The sequence below is a fragment of the Salmo salar genome, chromosome 17, assembly GCF_965601325.2.
Source record: "Salmo salar chromosome 17, fSalSal1, whole genome shotgun sequence".
NCBI lineage: Eukaryota > Metazoa > Chordata > Actinopteri > Salmoniformes > Salmonidae > Salmo > Salmo salar.
In genome coordinates this window covers 71199137-71216301 of record NC_138307.1, presented here as the reverse complement: position 1 = coordinate 71216301, position 17165 = coordinate 71199137, and positions in this window count along the sequence as shown.

Genomic DNA, 17165 nt, shown 5'->3' with positions numbered 1-17165 from the left:
GAGGATTGTTCATCATTCCCACTGACACTCTAAACTATAATGGTGTGTGGAGGATTGTTCATCATTCCCACTGACACTCTAAACTATAATGTTGTATGGAGGATTGTTCATCATTCCCACTGACACTCTAAACTATAATGCTGTGTGGAGGATTGTTCATCATTCCCACTGACACTAAACTATAATGGTGTGTGGAGGATTGTTCATCATTCCCACTGACACTCTAAACTATAATGGTGTGTGGAGGATTGTTCATCATTCCCACTGACACTCTAAACTATAATGGTGTGTGGAGGATTGTTCATCATTCCCACTGACACTAAACTATAATGGTGTGTGGAGGATTGTTCATCATTCCCACTGACACTAAACTATAATGGTGTGTGGAGGATTGTTTATCATTCCCACTGACACTAAACAATAATGGTGTATGGAGGATTGTTCATCATTCCCACTGACACTCTAAACTATAATGGTGTATGGAGGATTGTTCATAATTCCCACTGACACTCTAAACTATAATGGTGTGTGGAGGATTGTTCATCATTCCCACTGACACTAAACTATAATGGTGTGTGGAGGATTGTTTATCATTCCCACTGACACTAAACTATAATGGTGTGTGGAGGATTGTTCATCATTCCCACTGACACTCTAAACTATAATGGTGTATGGAGGATTGTTCATCATTCCCATTGACACTCTAAACTATAATGTTGTTTGGAGGATTGTTCATCATTCCCACTGACACTCTAAACTATAATGGTGTGTGGAGGATTGTTCATCATTCCCACTGACACTAAACTATAATGGTGTGTGGAGGATTGTTCATCATTCCCACTGACACTAAACTATAATGGTGTGTGGAGGATTGTTCATCATTCCCACTGACACTCTAAACTATAATGGTGTGTGGAGGATTGTTCATCATTCCCACTGACACTAAACTATAATGGTGTGTGGAGGATTGTTCATCAATCCCACTGACACTAAACTATAATGGTGAGAGGAGGATTGTTCATCATTCCCACTGACACTAAACTATAATGGTGTGTGGAGGATTGTTTATCATTCCCACTGACACTAAACTATAATGGTGTGTGGAGGATTGTTCATCATTCCCACTGACACTCTAAACTATAATGGTGTATGGAGGATTGTTCATAATTCCCTATGACACTCTAAACTATAATGTTGTTTGGAGGATTGTTCATCATTCCCACTGACACTCTAAACTATAATGGTGTGTGGAGGATTGTTCATCATTCCCACTGACACTCTAAACTATAGTGGTGTATGAAGGGTTGTTCATCATTCCCACTGACACTCTAAACTATAATGGTGTGTGGAGGATTGTTCATCATTCCCACTGACACTAAACTATAATGGTGTGTGGAGGATTGTTCATCATTCCCACTGACACTAAACTATAATGGTGTATGGAGGATTGTTCATCATTCCCACTGACACTCTAAACTATAATGGTGTGTGGAGGATTGTTCATCATTCCCACTGACACTCTAAACTATAATGTTGTATGGAGGATTGTTCATCATTCCCACTGACACTCTAAACTATAATGCTGTGTGGAGGATTGTTCATCATTCCCACTGACACTAAACTATAATGGTGTGTGGAGGATTGTTCATCATTCCCACTGACACTCTAAACTATAATGGTGTGTGGAGGATTGTTCATCATTCCCACTGACACTCTAAACTATAATGGTGTGTGGAGGATTGTTCATCATTCCCACTGACACTAAACTATAATGGTGTGTGGAGGATTGTTCATCATTCCCACTGACACTAAACTATAATGGTGTGTGGAGGATTGTTTATCATTCCCACTGACACTAAACAATAATGGTGTATGGAGGATTGTTCATCATTCCCACTGACACTCTAAACTATAATGGTGTGTGGAGGATTGTTCATCATTCCCACTGACACTAAACTATAATGGTGTGTGGAGGATTGTTTATCATTCCCACTGACACTAAACTATAATGGTGTGTGGAGGATTGTTCATCATTCCCACTGACACTCTAAACTATAATGGTGTATGGAGGATTGTTCATCATTCCCATTGACACTCTAAACTATAATGTTGTTTGGAGGATTGTTCATCATTCCCACTGACACTCTAAACTATAATGGTGTGTGGAGGATTGTTCATCATTCCCACTGACACTCTAAACTATAGTGGTGTATGAAGGGTTGTTCATCATTTCCACTGACACTAAACTATAATGGTGTGTGGAGGATTGTTCATCATTCCCACTGACACTAAACTATAATGGTGTGTGGAGGATTGTTCATCATTCCCACTGACACTCTAAACTATAATGGTGTGTGGAGGATTGTTCATCATTCCCACTGACACTCTAAACTATAATGGTGTGTTGAGGATTGTTCATCATTCCCACTGACACTAAACTATAATGGTGTATGGAGGATTGTTCATCATTCCCACTGACACTCTAAACTATAATGGTGTGTGGAGGATTGTTCATCATTCCCACTGACACTCTAAACTATAATGTTGTATGGAGGATTGTTCATCATTCCCACTGACACTCTAAACTATAATGCTGTGTGGAGGATTGTTCATCATTCCCACTGACACTAAACTATAATGGTGTGTGGAGGATTGTTCATCATTCCCACTGACACTCTAAACTATAATGGTGTGTGGAGGATTGTTCATCATTCCCACTGACACTCTAAACTATAATGGTGTGTGGAGGATTGTTCATCATTCCCACTGACACTAAACTATAATGGTGTGTGGAGGATTGTTCATCATTCCCACTGACACTAAACTATAATGGTGTGTGGAGGATTGTTTATCATTCCCACTGACACTAAACAATAATGGTGTATGGAGGATTGTTCATCATTCCCACTGACACTCTAAACTATAATGGTGTGTGGAGGATTGTTCATCATTCCCACTGACACTAAACTATAATGGTGTGTGGAGGATTGTTTATCATTCCCACTGACACTAAACTATAATGGTGTGTGGAGGATTGTTCATCATTCCCACTGACACTCTAAACTATAATGGTGTATGGAGGATTGTTCATCATTCCCATTGACACTCTAAACTATAATGTTGTTTGGAGGATTGTTCATCATTCCCACTGACACTCTAAACTATAATGGTGTGTGGAGGATTGTTCATCATTCCCACTGACACTCTAAACTATAGTGGTGTATGAAGGGTTGTTCATCATTTCCACTGACACTAAACTATAATGGTGTGTGGAGGATTGTTCATCATTCCCACTGACACTAAACTATAATGGTGTGTGGAGGATTGTTCATCATTCCCACTGACACTCTAAACTATAATGGTGTGTGGAGGATTGTTCATCATTCCCACTGACACTCTAAACTATAATGGTGTGTTGAGGATTGTTCATCATTCCCACTGACACTAAACTATAATGGTGTGTGGAGGATTGTTCATCATTCCCACGGACACTCTAAACTATAATGGTGTGTGGAGGATTGTTCATCATTCCCACTGACACTAAACTATAATGGTGTGTGGAGGATTGTTCATCATTCCCATTGACACTCTAAACTATAATGGTGTGTGGAGGATTGTTCATCATTCCCACTGACACTCTAAACTATAATGGTGTATGGAGGACTGTTCATCATTCCCACTGACACTCTAAACTATAATGGTGTGTGGAGGATTGTTCATCACTCCCACTGACACTAAACTATAATGGTGTATGGAGGATTGTTCATCATTCCCACTGACACTCTAAACTATAATGGTGTGTGGAGGATTGTTCATCATTCCTACTGACACTCTAAACTATAATGGTGTATGGAGGATTGTTCATCATTCCCACTAACACTCTAAACTATAATGGTGTGTGGAGGATTGTTCATCATTCCCACTGACACTAAACTATAATGGTGTGTGGAGGATTGTTCATCAATCCCACTGACACTAAACTATAATGGTGAGTGGAGGATTGTTCATCATTCCCACTGACACTAAACTATAATGGTGTGTGGAGGATTGTTTATCATTCCCACTGACACTAAACTATAATGGTGTGTGGAGGATTGTTCATCATTCCCACTGACACTCTAAACTATAATGGTGTATGGAGGATTGTTCATAATTCCCTATGACACTCTAAACTATAATGTTGTTTGGAGGATTGTTCATCATTCCCACTGACACTCTAAACTATAATGGTGTGTGGAGGATTGTTCATCATTCCCACTGACACTCTAAACTATAGTGGTGTATGAAGGGTTGTTCATCATTCCCACTGACACTCTAAACTATAATGGTGTGTGGAGGATTGTTCATCATTCCCACTGACACTAAACTATAATGGTGTGTGGAGGATTGTTCATCATTCCCACTGACACTCTAAACTATAATGGTGTATGGAAGACTGTTCATCATTCCCACTGACACTCTAAACTATAATGGTGTGTGGAGGATTGTTCATCATTCCCACTGACACTAAACTATAATGGTGTATGGAGGATTGTTCATCATTCCCACTGACACTCTAAACTATAATGGTGTGTGGAGGATTGTTCATCATTCCCACTGACACTCTAAACTATAATGTTGTATGGAGGATTGTTCATCATTCCCACTGACACTCTAAACTATAATGCTGTGTGGAGGATTGTTCATCATTCCCACTGACACTAAACTATAATGGTGTGTGGAGGATTGTTCATCATTCCCACTGACACTCTAAACTATAATGGTGTGTGGAGGATTGTTCATCATTCCCACTGACACTCTAAACTATAATGGTGTGTGGAGGATTGTTCATCATTCCCACTGACACTAAACTATAATGGTGTGTGGAGGATTGTTCATCATTCCCACTGACACTAAACTATAATGTTGTGTGGAGGATTGTTTATCATTCCCACTGACACTAAACAATAATGGTGTATGGAGGATTGTTCATCATTCCCACTGACACTCTAAACTATAATGGTGTGTGGAGGATTGTTCATCATTCCCACTGACACTAAACTATAATGGTGTGTGGAGGATTGTTTATCATTCCCACTGACACTAAACTATAATGGTGTGTGGAGGATTGTTCATCATTCCCACTGACACTCTAAACTATAATGGTGTATGGAGGATTGTTCATCATTCCCATTGACACTCTAAACTATAATGTTGTTTGGAGGATTGTTCATCATTCCCACTGACACTCTAAACTATAATGGTGTGTGGAGGATTGTTCATCATTCCCACTGACACTCTAAACTATAGTGGTGTATGAAGGGTTGTTCATCATTTCCACTGACACTAAACTATAATGGTGTGTGGAGGATTGTTCATCATTCCCACTGACACTAAACTATAATGGTGTGTGGAGGATTGTTCATCATTCCCACTGACACTCTAAACTATAATGGTGTGTGTAGGATTGTTCATCATTCCCACTGACACTCTAAACTATAATGGTGTGTTGAGGATTGTTCATCATTCCCACTGACACTAAACTATAATGGTGTGTGGAGGATTGTTCATCATTCCCACGGACACTCTAAACTATAATGGTGTGTGGAGGATTGTTCATCATTCCCACTGACACTAAACTATAATGGTGTGTGGAGGATTGTTCATCATTCCCATTGACACTCTAAACTATAATGGTGTGTGGAGGATTGTTCATCATTCCCACTGACACTCTAAACTATAATGGTGTATGGAGGACTGTTCATCATTCCCACTGACACTCTAAACTATAATGGTGTGTGGAGGATTGTTCATCACTCCCACTGACACTAAACTATAATGGTGTGTGGAGGATTGTTCATCATTCCCACGGACACTCTAAACTATAATGGTGTGTGGAGGATTGTTCATCATTCCCACTGACACTAAACTATAATGGTGTGTGGAGGATTGTTCATCATTCCCATTGACACTCTAAACTATAATGGTGTGTGGAGGATTGTTCATCATTCCCACTGACACTAAACTATAATGGTGTGTGGAGGATTGTTCATCAATCCCACTGACACTAAACTATAATGGTGAGTGGAGGATTGTTCATCATTCCCACTGACACTAAACTATAATGGTGTGTGGAGGATTGTTTATCATTCCCACTGACACTAAACTATAATGGTGTGTGGAGGATTGTTCATCATTCCCACTGACACTCTAAACTATAATGGTGTATGGAGGATTGTTCATAATTCCCTATGACACTCTAAACTATAATGTTGTTTGGAGGATTGTTCATCATTCCCACTGACACTCTAAACTATAATGGTGTGTGGAGGATTGTTCATCATTCCCACTGACACTCTAAACTATAGTGGTGTATGAAGGGTTGTTCATCATTCCCACTGACACTCTAAACTATAATGGTGTGTGGAGGATTGTTCATCATTCCCACTGACACTAAACTATAATGGTGTGTGGAGGATTGTTCATCATTCCCACTGACACTCTAAACTATAATGGTGTATGGAAGACTGTTCATCATTCCCACTGACACTCTAAACTATAATGGTGTGTGGAGGATTGTTCATCATTCCCACTGACACTAAACTATAATGGTGTATGGAGGATTGTTCATCATTCCCACTGACACTCTAAACTATAATGGTGTGTGGAGGATTGTTCATCATTCCCACTGACACTCTAAACTATAATGTTGTATGGAGGATTGTTCATCATTCCCACTGACACTCTAAACTATAATGCTGTGTGGAGGATTGTTCATCATTCCCACTGACACTAAACTATAATGGTGTGTGGAGGATTGTTCATCATTCCCACTGACACTCTAAACTATAATGGTGTGTGGAGGATTGTTCATCATTCCCACTGACACTCTAAACTATAATGGTGTGTGGAGGATTGTTCATCATTCCCACTGACACTAAACTATAATGGTGTGTGGAGGATTGTTCATCATTCCCACTGACACTAAACTATAATGGTGTGTGGAGGATTGTTTATCATTCCCACTGACACTAAACAATAATGGTGTATGGAGGATTGTTCATCATTCCCACTGACACTCTAAACTATAATGGTGTATGGAGGATTGTTCATAATTCCCACTGACACTCTAAACTATAATGGTGTGTGGAGGATTGTTCATCATTCCCACTGACACTAAACTATAATGGTGTGTGGAGGATTGTTTATCATTCCCACTGACACTAAACTATAATGGTGTGTGGAGGATTGTTCATCATTCCCACTGACACTCTAAACTATAATGGTGTATGGAGGATTGTTCATCATTCCCATTGACACTCTAAACTATAATGTTGTTTGGAGGATTGTTCATCATTCCCACTGACACTCTAAACTATAATGGTGTGTGGAGGATTGTTCATCATTCCCACTGACACTCTAAACTATAGTGGTGTATGAAGGGTTGTTCATCATTTCCACTGACACTAAACTATAATGGTGTGTGGAGGATTGTTCATCATTCCCACTGACACTAAACTATAATGGTGTGTGGAGGATTGTTCATCATTCCCACTGACACTAAACTATAATGGTGTGTGGAGGATTGTTCATCATTCCCACTGACACTCTAAACTATAATGGTGTGTTGAGGATTGTTCATCATTCCCACTGACACTAAACTATAATGGTGTGTGGAGGATTGTTCATCATTCCCGCTGACACTCTAAACTATAATGGTGTGTGGAGGATTGTTCATCATTCCCACTGACACTCTAAACTATAATGGTGTGTTGAGGATTGTTCATCATTCCCACTGACACTAAACTATAATGGTGTGTGGAGGATTGTTCATCATTCCCATTGACACTCTAAACTATAATGTTGTTTGGAGGATTGTTCATCATTCCCACTGACACTCTAAACTATAATGGTGTGTGGAGGATTGTTCATCATTCCCACTGACACTCTAAACTATAGTGGTGTATGAAGGGTTGTTCATCATTTCCACTGACACTAAACTATAATGGTGTGTGGAGGATTGTTCATCATTCCCACTGACACTAAACTATAATGGTGTGTGGAGGATTGTTCATCATTCCCACTGACACTCTAAACTATAATGGTGTGTGGAGGATTGTTCATCATTCCCACTGACACTCTAAACTATAATGGTGTGTTGAGGATTGTTCATCATTCCCACTGACACTAAACTATAATGGTGTGTGGAGGATTGTTCATCATTCCCACGGACACTCTAAACTATAATGGTGTGTGGAGGATTGTTCATCATTCCCACTGACACTAAACTATAATGGTGTGTGGAGGATTGTTCATCATTCCCATTGACACTCTAAACTATAATGGTGTGTGGAGGATTGTTCATCATTCCCACTGACACTCTAAACTATAATGGTGTATGGAGGACTGTTCATCATTCCCACTGACACTCTAAACTATAATGGTGTGTGGAGGATTGTTCATCACTCCCACTGACACTAAACTATAATGGTGTATGGAGGATTGTTCATCATTCCCACTGACACTCTAAACTATAATGGTGTGTGGAGGATTGTTCATCATTCCTACTGACACTCTAAACTATAATGGTGTATGGAGGATTGTTCATCATTCCCACTAACACTCTAAACTATAATGGTGTGTGGAGGATTGTTCATCATTCCCACTGACACTAAACTATAATGGTGTGTGGAGGATTGTTCATCAATCCCACTGACACTAAACTATAATGGTGAGTGGAGGATTGTTCATCATTCCCACTGACACTAAACTATAATGGTGTGTGGAGGATTGTTTATCATTCCCACTGACACTAAACTATAATGGTGTGTGGAGGATTGTTCATCATTCCCACTGACACTCTAAACTATAATGGTGTATGGAGGATTGTTCATAATTCCCTATGACACTCTAAACTATAATGTTGTTTGGAGGATTGTTCATCATTCCCACTGACACTCTAAACTATAATGGTGTGTGGAGGATTGTTCATCATTCCCACTGACACTCTAAACTATAGTGGTGTATGAAGGGTTGTTCATCATTCCCACTGACACTCTAAACTATAATGGTGTGTGGAGGATTGTTCATCATTCCCACTGACACTAAACTATAATGGTGTGTGGAGGATTGTTCATCATTCCCACTGACACTCTAAACTATAATGGTGTATGGAAGACTGTTCATCATTCCCACTGACACTCTAAACTATAATGGTGTGTGGAGGATTGTTCATCATTCCCACTGACACTAAACTATAATGGTGTATGGAGGATTGTTCATCATTCCCACTGACACTCTAAACTATAATGGTGTGTGGAGGATTGTTCATCATTCCCACTGACACTCTAAACTATAATGTTGTATGGAGGATTGTTCATCATTCCCACTGACACTCTAAACTATAATGCTGTGTGGAGGATTGTTCATCATTCCCACTGACACTAAACTATAATGGTGTGTGGAGGATTGTTCATCATTCCCACTGACACTCTAAACTATAATGGTGTGTGGAGGATTGTTCATCATTCCCACTGACACTCTAAACTATAATGGTGTGTGGAGGATTGTTCATCATTCCCACTGACACTAAACTATAATGGTGTGTGGAGGATTGTTCATCATTCCCACTGACACTAAACTATAATGGTGTGTGGAGGATTGTTTATCATTCCCACTGACACTAAACAATAATGGTGTATGGAGGATTGTTCATCATTCCCACTGACACTCTAAACTATAATGGTGTGTGGAGGATTGTTCATCATTCCCACTGACACTAAACTATAATGGTGTGTGGAGGATTGTTTATCATTCCCACTGACACTAAACTATAATGGTGTGTGGAGGATTGTTCATCATTCCCACTGACACTCTAAACTATAATGGTGTATGGAGGATTGTTCATCATTCCCATTGACACTCTAAACTATAATGTTGTTTGGAGGATTGTTCATCATTCCCACTGACACTCTAAACTATAATGGTGTGTGGAGGATTGTTCATCATTCCCACTGACACTCTAAACTATAGTGGTGTATGAAGGGTTGTTCATCATTTCCACTGAGACTAAACTATAATGGTGTGTGGAGGATTGTTCATCATTCCCACTGACACTAAACTATAATGGTGTGTGGAGGATTGTTCATCATTCCCACTGACACTCTAAACTATAATGGTGTGTGGAGGATTGTTCATCATTCCCACTGACACTCTAAACTATAATGGTGTGTTGAGGATTGTTCATCATTCCCACTGACACTAAACTATAATGGTGTGTGGAGGATTGTTCATCATTCCCACGGACACTCTAAACTATAATGGTGTGTGGAGGATTGTTCATCATTCCCACTGACACTAAACTATAATGGTGTGTGGAGGATTGTTCATCATTCCCATTGACACTCTAAACTATAATGGTGTGTGGAGGATTGTTCATCATTCCCACTGACACTCTAAACTATAATGGTGTATGGAGGACTGTTCATCATTCCCACTGACACTCTAAACTATAATGGTGTGTGGAGGATTGTTCATCACTCCCACTGACACTAAACTATAATGGTGTATGGAGGATTGTTCATCATTCCCACTGACACTCTAAACTATAATGGTGTGTGGAGGATTGTTCATCATTCCTACTGACACTCTAAACTATAATGGTGTATGGAGGATTGTTCATCATTCCCACTAACACTCTAAACTATAATGGTGTGTGGAGGATTGTTCATCATTCCCACTGACACTAAACTATAATGGTGTGTGGAGGATTGTTCATCAATCCCACTGACACTAAACTATAATGGTGAGTGGAGGATTGTTCATCATTCCCACTGACACTAAACTATAATGGTGTGTGGAGGATTGTTCATCATTCCCACTGACACTAAACTATAATGGTGTGTGGAGGATTGTTCATCATTCCCACTGACACTCTAAACTATAATGGTGTATGGAGGATTGTTCATAATTCCCTATGACACTCTAAACTATAATGTTGTTTGGAGGATTGTTCATCATTCCCACTGACACTCTAAACTATAATGGTGTGTGGAGGATTGTTCATCATTCCCACTGACACTCTAAACTATAGTGGTGTATGAAGGGTTGTTCATCATTCCCACTGACACTCTAAACTATAATGGTGTGTGGAGGATTGTTCATCATTCCCACTGACACTAAACTATAATGGTGTGTGGAGGATTGTTCATCATTCCCACTGACACTCTAAACTATAATGGTGTATGGAAGACTGTTCATCATTCCCACTGACACTCTAAACTATAATGGTGTGTGGAGGATTGTTCATCATTCCCACTGACACTAAACTATAATGGTGTATGGAGGATTGTTCATCATTCCCACTGACACTCTAAACTATAATGGTGTGTGGAGGATTGTTCATCATTCCCACTGACACTCTAAACTATAATGTTGTATGGAGGATTGTTCATCATTCCCACTGACACTCTAAACTATAATGCTGTGTGGAGGATTGTTCATCATTCCCACTGACACTAAACTATAATGTTGTTTGGAGGATTGTTCATCATTCCCACTGACACTCTAAACTATAATGGTGTGTGGAGGATTGTTCATCATTCCCACTGACACTCTAAACTATAGTGGTGTATGAAGGGTTGTTCATCATTCCCACTGACACTCTAAACTATAATGGTGTGTGGAGGATTGTTCATCATTCCCACTGACACTAAACTATAATGGTGTGTGGAGGATTGTTCATCATTCCCACTGACACTCTAAACTATAATGGTGTATGGAAGACTGTTCATCATTCCCACTGACACTCTAAACTATAATGGTGTGTGGAGGATTGTTCATCATTCCCACTGACACTAAACTATAATGGTGTATGGAGGATTGTTCATCATTCCCACTGACACTCTAAACTATAATGGTGTGTGGAGGATTGTTCATCATTCCCACTGACACTAAACTATAATGGTGTGTGGAGGATTGTTCATCATTCCCACTGACACTAAACTATAATGGTGTGTGGAGGATTGTTTATCATTCCCACTGACACTAAACAATAATGGTGTATGGAGGATTGTTCATCATTCCCACTGACACTCTAAACTATAATGGTGTATGGAGGATTGTTCATAATTCCCACTGACACTCTAAACTATAATGGTGTGTGGAGGATTGTTCATCATTCCCACTGACACTAAACTATAATGGTGTGTGGAGGATTGTTTATCATTCCCACTGACACTAAACTATAATGGTGTGTGGAGGATTGTTCATCATTCCCACTGACACTCTAAACTATAATGGTGTATGGAGGATTGTTCATCATTCCCATTGACACTCTAAACTATAATGTTGTTTGGAGGATTGTTCATCATTCCCACTGACACTCTAAACTATAATGGTGTGTGGAGGATTGTTCATCATTCCCACTGACACTCTAAACTATAGTGGTGTATGAAGGGTTGTTCATCATTTCCACTGACACTAAACTATAATGGTGTGTGGAGGATTGTTCATCATTCCCACTGACACTAAACTATAATGGTGTGTGGAGGATTGTTCATCATTCCCACTGACACTAAACTATAATGGTGTGTGGAGGATTGTTCATCATTCCCACTGACACTCTAAACTATAATGGTGTGTTGAGGATTGTTCATCATTCCCACTGACACTAAACTATAATGGTGTGTGGAGGATTGTTCATCATTCCCGCTGACACTCTAAACTATAATGGTGTGTGGAGGATTGTTCATCATTCCCACTGACACTCTAAACTATAATGGTGTATGGAGGACTGTTCATCATTCCCACTGACACTAAACTATAATGGTGTGTGGAGGATTGTTCATCATTCCCACTGACACTCTAAACTATAATGGTTTGTGGAGGACTGTTCATCATTCCAACTGACACTCTAAACTATAATGGTGTGTGGAGGATTGTTCATCATTCCCACGGACACTCTAAACTATAATGGTGTGTGGAGGATTGTTCATCATTCCCACTGACACTAAACTATAATGGTGTGTGGAGGATTGTTCATCATTCCCACTGACACTAAACTATAATGGTGTGTGGAGGATTGTTTATCATTCCCACTGACACTAAACAATAATGGTGTATGGAGGATTGTTCATCATTCCCACTGACACTCTAAACTATAATGGTGTGTGGAGGATTGTTCATCATTCCCACTGACACTAAACTATAATGGTGTGTGGAGGATTGTTTATCATTCCCACTGACTCTAAACTATAATGGTGTATGGAAGACTGTTCATCATTCCCACTGACACTCTAAACTATAATGGTGTGTGGAGGATTGTTCATCATTCCCACTGACACTAAACTATAATGGTGTATGGAGGATTGTTCATCATTCCCACTGACACTCTAAACTATAATGGTGTGTGGAGGATTGTTCATCATTCCCACTGACACTAAACTATAATGGTGTGTGGAGGATTGTTCATCATTCCCACTGACACTAAACTATAATGGTGTGTGGAGGATTGTTTATCATTCCCACTGACACTAAACAATAATGGTGTATGGAGGATTGTTCATCATTCCCACTGACACTCTAAACTATAATGGTGTATGGAGGATTGTTCATAATTCCCACTGACACTCTAAACTATAATGGTGTGTGGAGGATTGTTCATCATTCCCACTGACACTAAACTATAATGGTGTGTGGAGGATTGTTTATCATTCCCACTGACACTAAACTATAATGGTGTGTGGAGGATTGTTCATCATTCCCACTGACACTCTAAACTATAATGGTGTGTGGAGGATTGTTCATCATTCCCACTGACACTCTAAACTATAATGTTGTATGGAGGATTGTTCATCATTCCCACTGACACTCTAAACTATAATGCTGTGTGGAGGATTGTTCATCATTCCCACTGACACTAAACTATAATGTTGTTTGGAGGATTGTTCATCATTCCCACTGACACTCTAAACTATAATGGTGTGTGGAGGATTGTTCATCATTCCCACTGACACTCTAAACTATAGTGGTGTATGAAGGGTTGTTCATCATTCCCACTGACACTCTAAACTATAATGGTGTGTGGAGGATTGTTCATCATTCCCACTGACACTAAACTATAATGGTGTGTGGAGGATTGTTCATCATTCCCACTGACACTCTAAACTATAATGGTGTATGGAAGACTGTTCATCATTCCCACTGACACTCTAAACTATAATGGTGTGTGGAGGATTGTTCATCATTCCCACTGACACTAAACTATAATGGTGTATGGAGGATTGTTCATCATTCCCACTGACACTCTAAACTATAATGGTGTGTGGAGGATTGTTCATCATTCCCACTGACACTAAACTATAATGGTGTGTGGAGGATTGTTCATCATTCCCACTGACACTAAACTATAATGGTGTGTGGAGGATTGTTTATCATTCCCACTGACACTAAACAATAATGGTGTATGGAGGATTGTTCATCATTCCCACTGACACTCTAAACTATAATGGTGTATGGAGGATTGTTCATAATTCCCACTGACACTCTAAACTATAATGGTGTGTGGAGGATTGTTCATCATTCCCACTGACACTAAACTATAATGGTGTGTGGAGGATTGTTTATCATTCCCACTGACACTAAACTATAATGGTGTGTGGAGGATTGTTCATCATTCCCACTGACACTCTAAACTATAATGGTGTATGGAGGATTGTTCATCATTCCCATTGACACTCTAAACTATAATGTTGTTTGGAGGATTGTTCATCATTCCCACTGACACTCTAAACTATAATGGTGTGTGGAGGATTGTTCATCATTCCCACTGACACTCTAAACTATAGTGGTGTATGAAGGGTTGTTCATCATTTCCACTGACACTAAACTATAATGGTGTGTGGAGGATTGTTCATCATTCCCACTGACACTAAACTATAATGGTGTGTGGAGGATTGTTCATCATTCCCACTGACACTAAACTATAATGGTGTGTGGAGGATTGTTCATCATTCCCACTGACACTCTAAACTATAATGGTGTGTTGAGGATTGTTCATCATTCCCACTGACAATAAACTATAATGGTGTGTGGAGGATTGTTCATCATTCCCGCTGACACTCTAAACTATAATGGTGTGTGGAGGATTGTTCATCATTCCCACTGACACTCTAAACTATAATGGTGTATGGAGGACTGTTCATCATTCCCACTGACACTAAACTATAATGGTGTGTGGAGGATTGTTCATCATTCCCACTGACACTCTAAACTATAATGGTTTGTGGAGGACTGTTCATCATTCCAACTGACACTCTAAACTATAATGGTGTGTGGAGGATTGTTCATCATTCCCACGGACACTCTAAACTATAATGGTGTGTGGAGGATTGTTCATCATTCCCACTGACACTAAACTATAATGGTGTGTGGAGGATTGTTCATCATTCCCACTGACACTAAACTATAATGGTGTGTGGAGGATTGTTTATCATTCCCACTGACACTAAACAATAATGGTGTATGGAGGATTGTTCATCATTCCCACTGACACTCTAAACTATAATGGTGTGTGGAGGATTGTTCATCATTCCCACTGACACTAAACTATAATGGTGTGTGGAGGATTGTTTATCATTCCCACTGACTCTAAACTATAATGGTGTATGGAAGACTGTTCATCATTCCCACTGACACTCTAAACTATAATGGTGTGTGGAGGATTGTTCATCATTCCCACTGACACTAAACTATAATGGTGTATGGAGGATTGTTCATCATTCCCACTGACACTCTAAACTATAATGGTGTGTGGAGGATTGTTCATCATTCCCACTGACACTAAACTATAATGGTGTGTGGAGGATTGTTCATCATTCCCACTGACACTAAACTATAATGGTGTGTGGAGGATTGTTTATCATTCCCACTGACACTAAACAATAATGGTGTATGGAGGATTGTTCATCATTCCCACTGACACTCTAAACTATAATGGTGTATGGAGGATTGTTCATAATTCCCACTGACACTCTAAACTATAATGGTGTGTGGAGGATTGTTCATCATTCCCACTGACACTAAACTATAATGGTGTGTGGAGGATTGTTTATCATTCCCACTGACACTAAACTATAATGGTGTGTGGAGGATTGTTCATCATTCCCACTGACACTCTAAACTATAATGGTGTATGGAGGATTGTTCATCATTCCCATTGACACTCTAAACTATAATGTTGTTTGGAGGATTGTTCATCATTCCCACTGACACTCTAAACTATAATGGTGTGTGGAGGATTGTTCATCATTCCCACTGACACTCTAAACTATAGTGGTGTATGAAGGGTTGTTCATCATTTCCACTGACACTAAACTATAATGGTGTGTGGAGGATTGTTCATCATTCCCACTGACACTAAACTATAATGGTGTGTGGAGGATTGTTCATCATTCCCACTGACACTAAACTATAATGGTGTGTGGAGGATTGTTCATCATTCCCACTGACACTCTAAACTATAATGGTGTGTTGAGGATTGTTCATCATTCCCACTGACACTAAACTATAATGGTGTGTGGAGGATTGTTCATCATTCCCGCTGACACTCTAAACTATAATGGTGTGTGGAGGATTGTTCATCATTCCCACTGACACTCTAAACTATAATGGTGTATGGAGGACTGTTCATCATTCCCACTGACACTAAACTATAATGGTGTGTGGAGGATTGTTCATCATTCCCACTGACACTCTAAACTATAATGGTTTGTGGAGGACTGTTCATCATTCCAACTGACACTCTAAACTATAATGGTGTGTGGAGGATTGTTCATCATTCCCACGGACACTCTAAACTATAATGGTGTGTGGAGGATTGTTCATCATTCCCACTGACACTAAACTATAATGGTGTGTGGAGGATTGTTCATCATTCCCACTGACACTAAACTATAATGGTGTGTGGAGGATTGTTTATCATTCCCACTGACACTAAACAATAATGGTGTATGGAGGATTGTTCATCATTCCCACTGACACTCTAAACTATAATGGTGTGTGGAGGATTGTTCATCATTCCCACTGACACTAAACTATAATGGTGTGTGGAGGATTGTTTATCATTCCCACTGACACTAAACTATAATGGTGTGTGGAGGATTGTTCATCATTCCCACTGACACTCT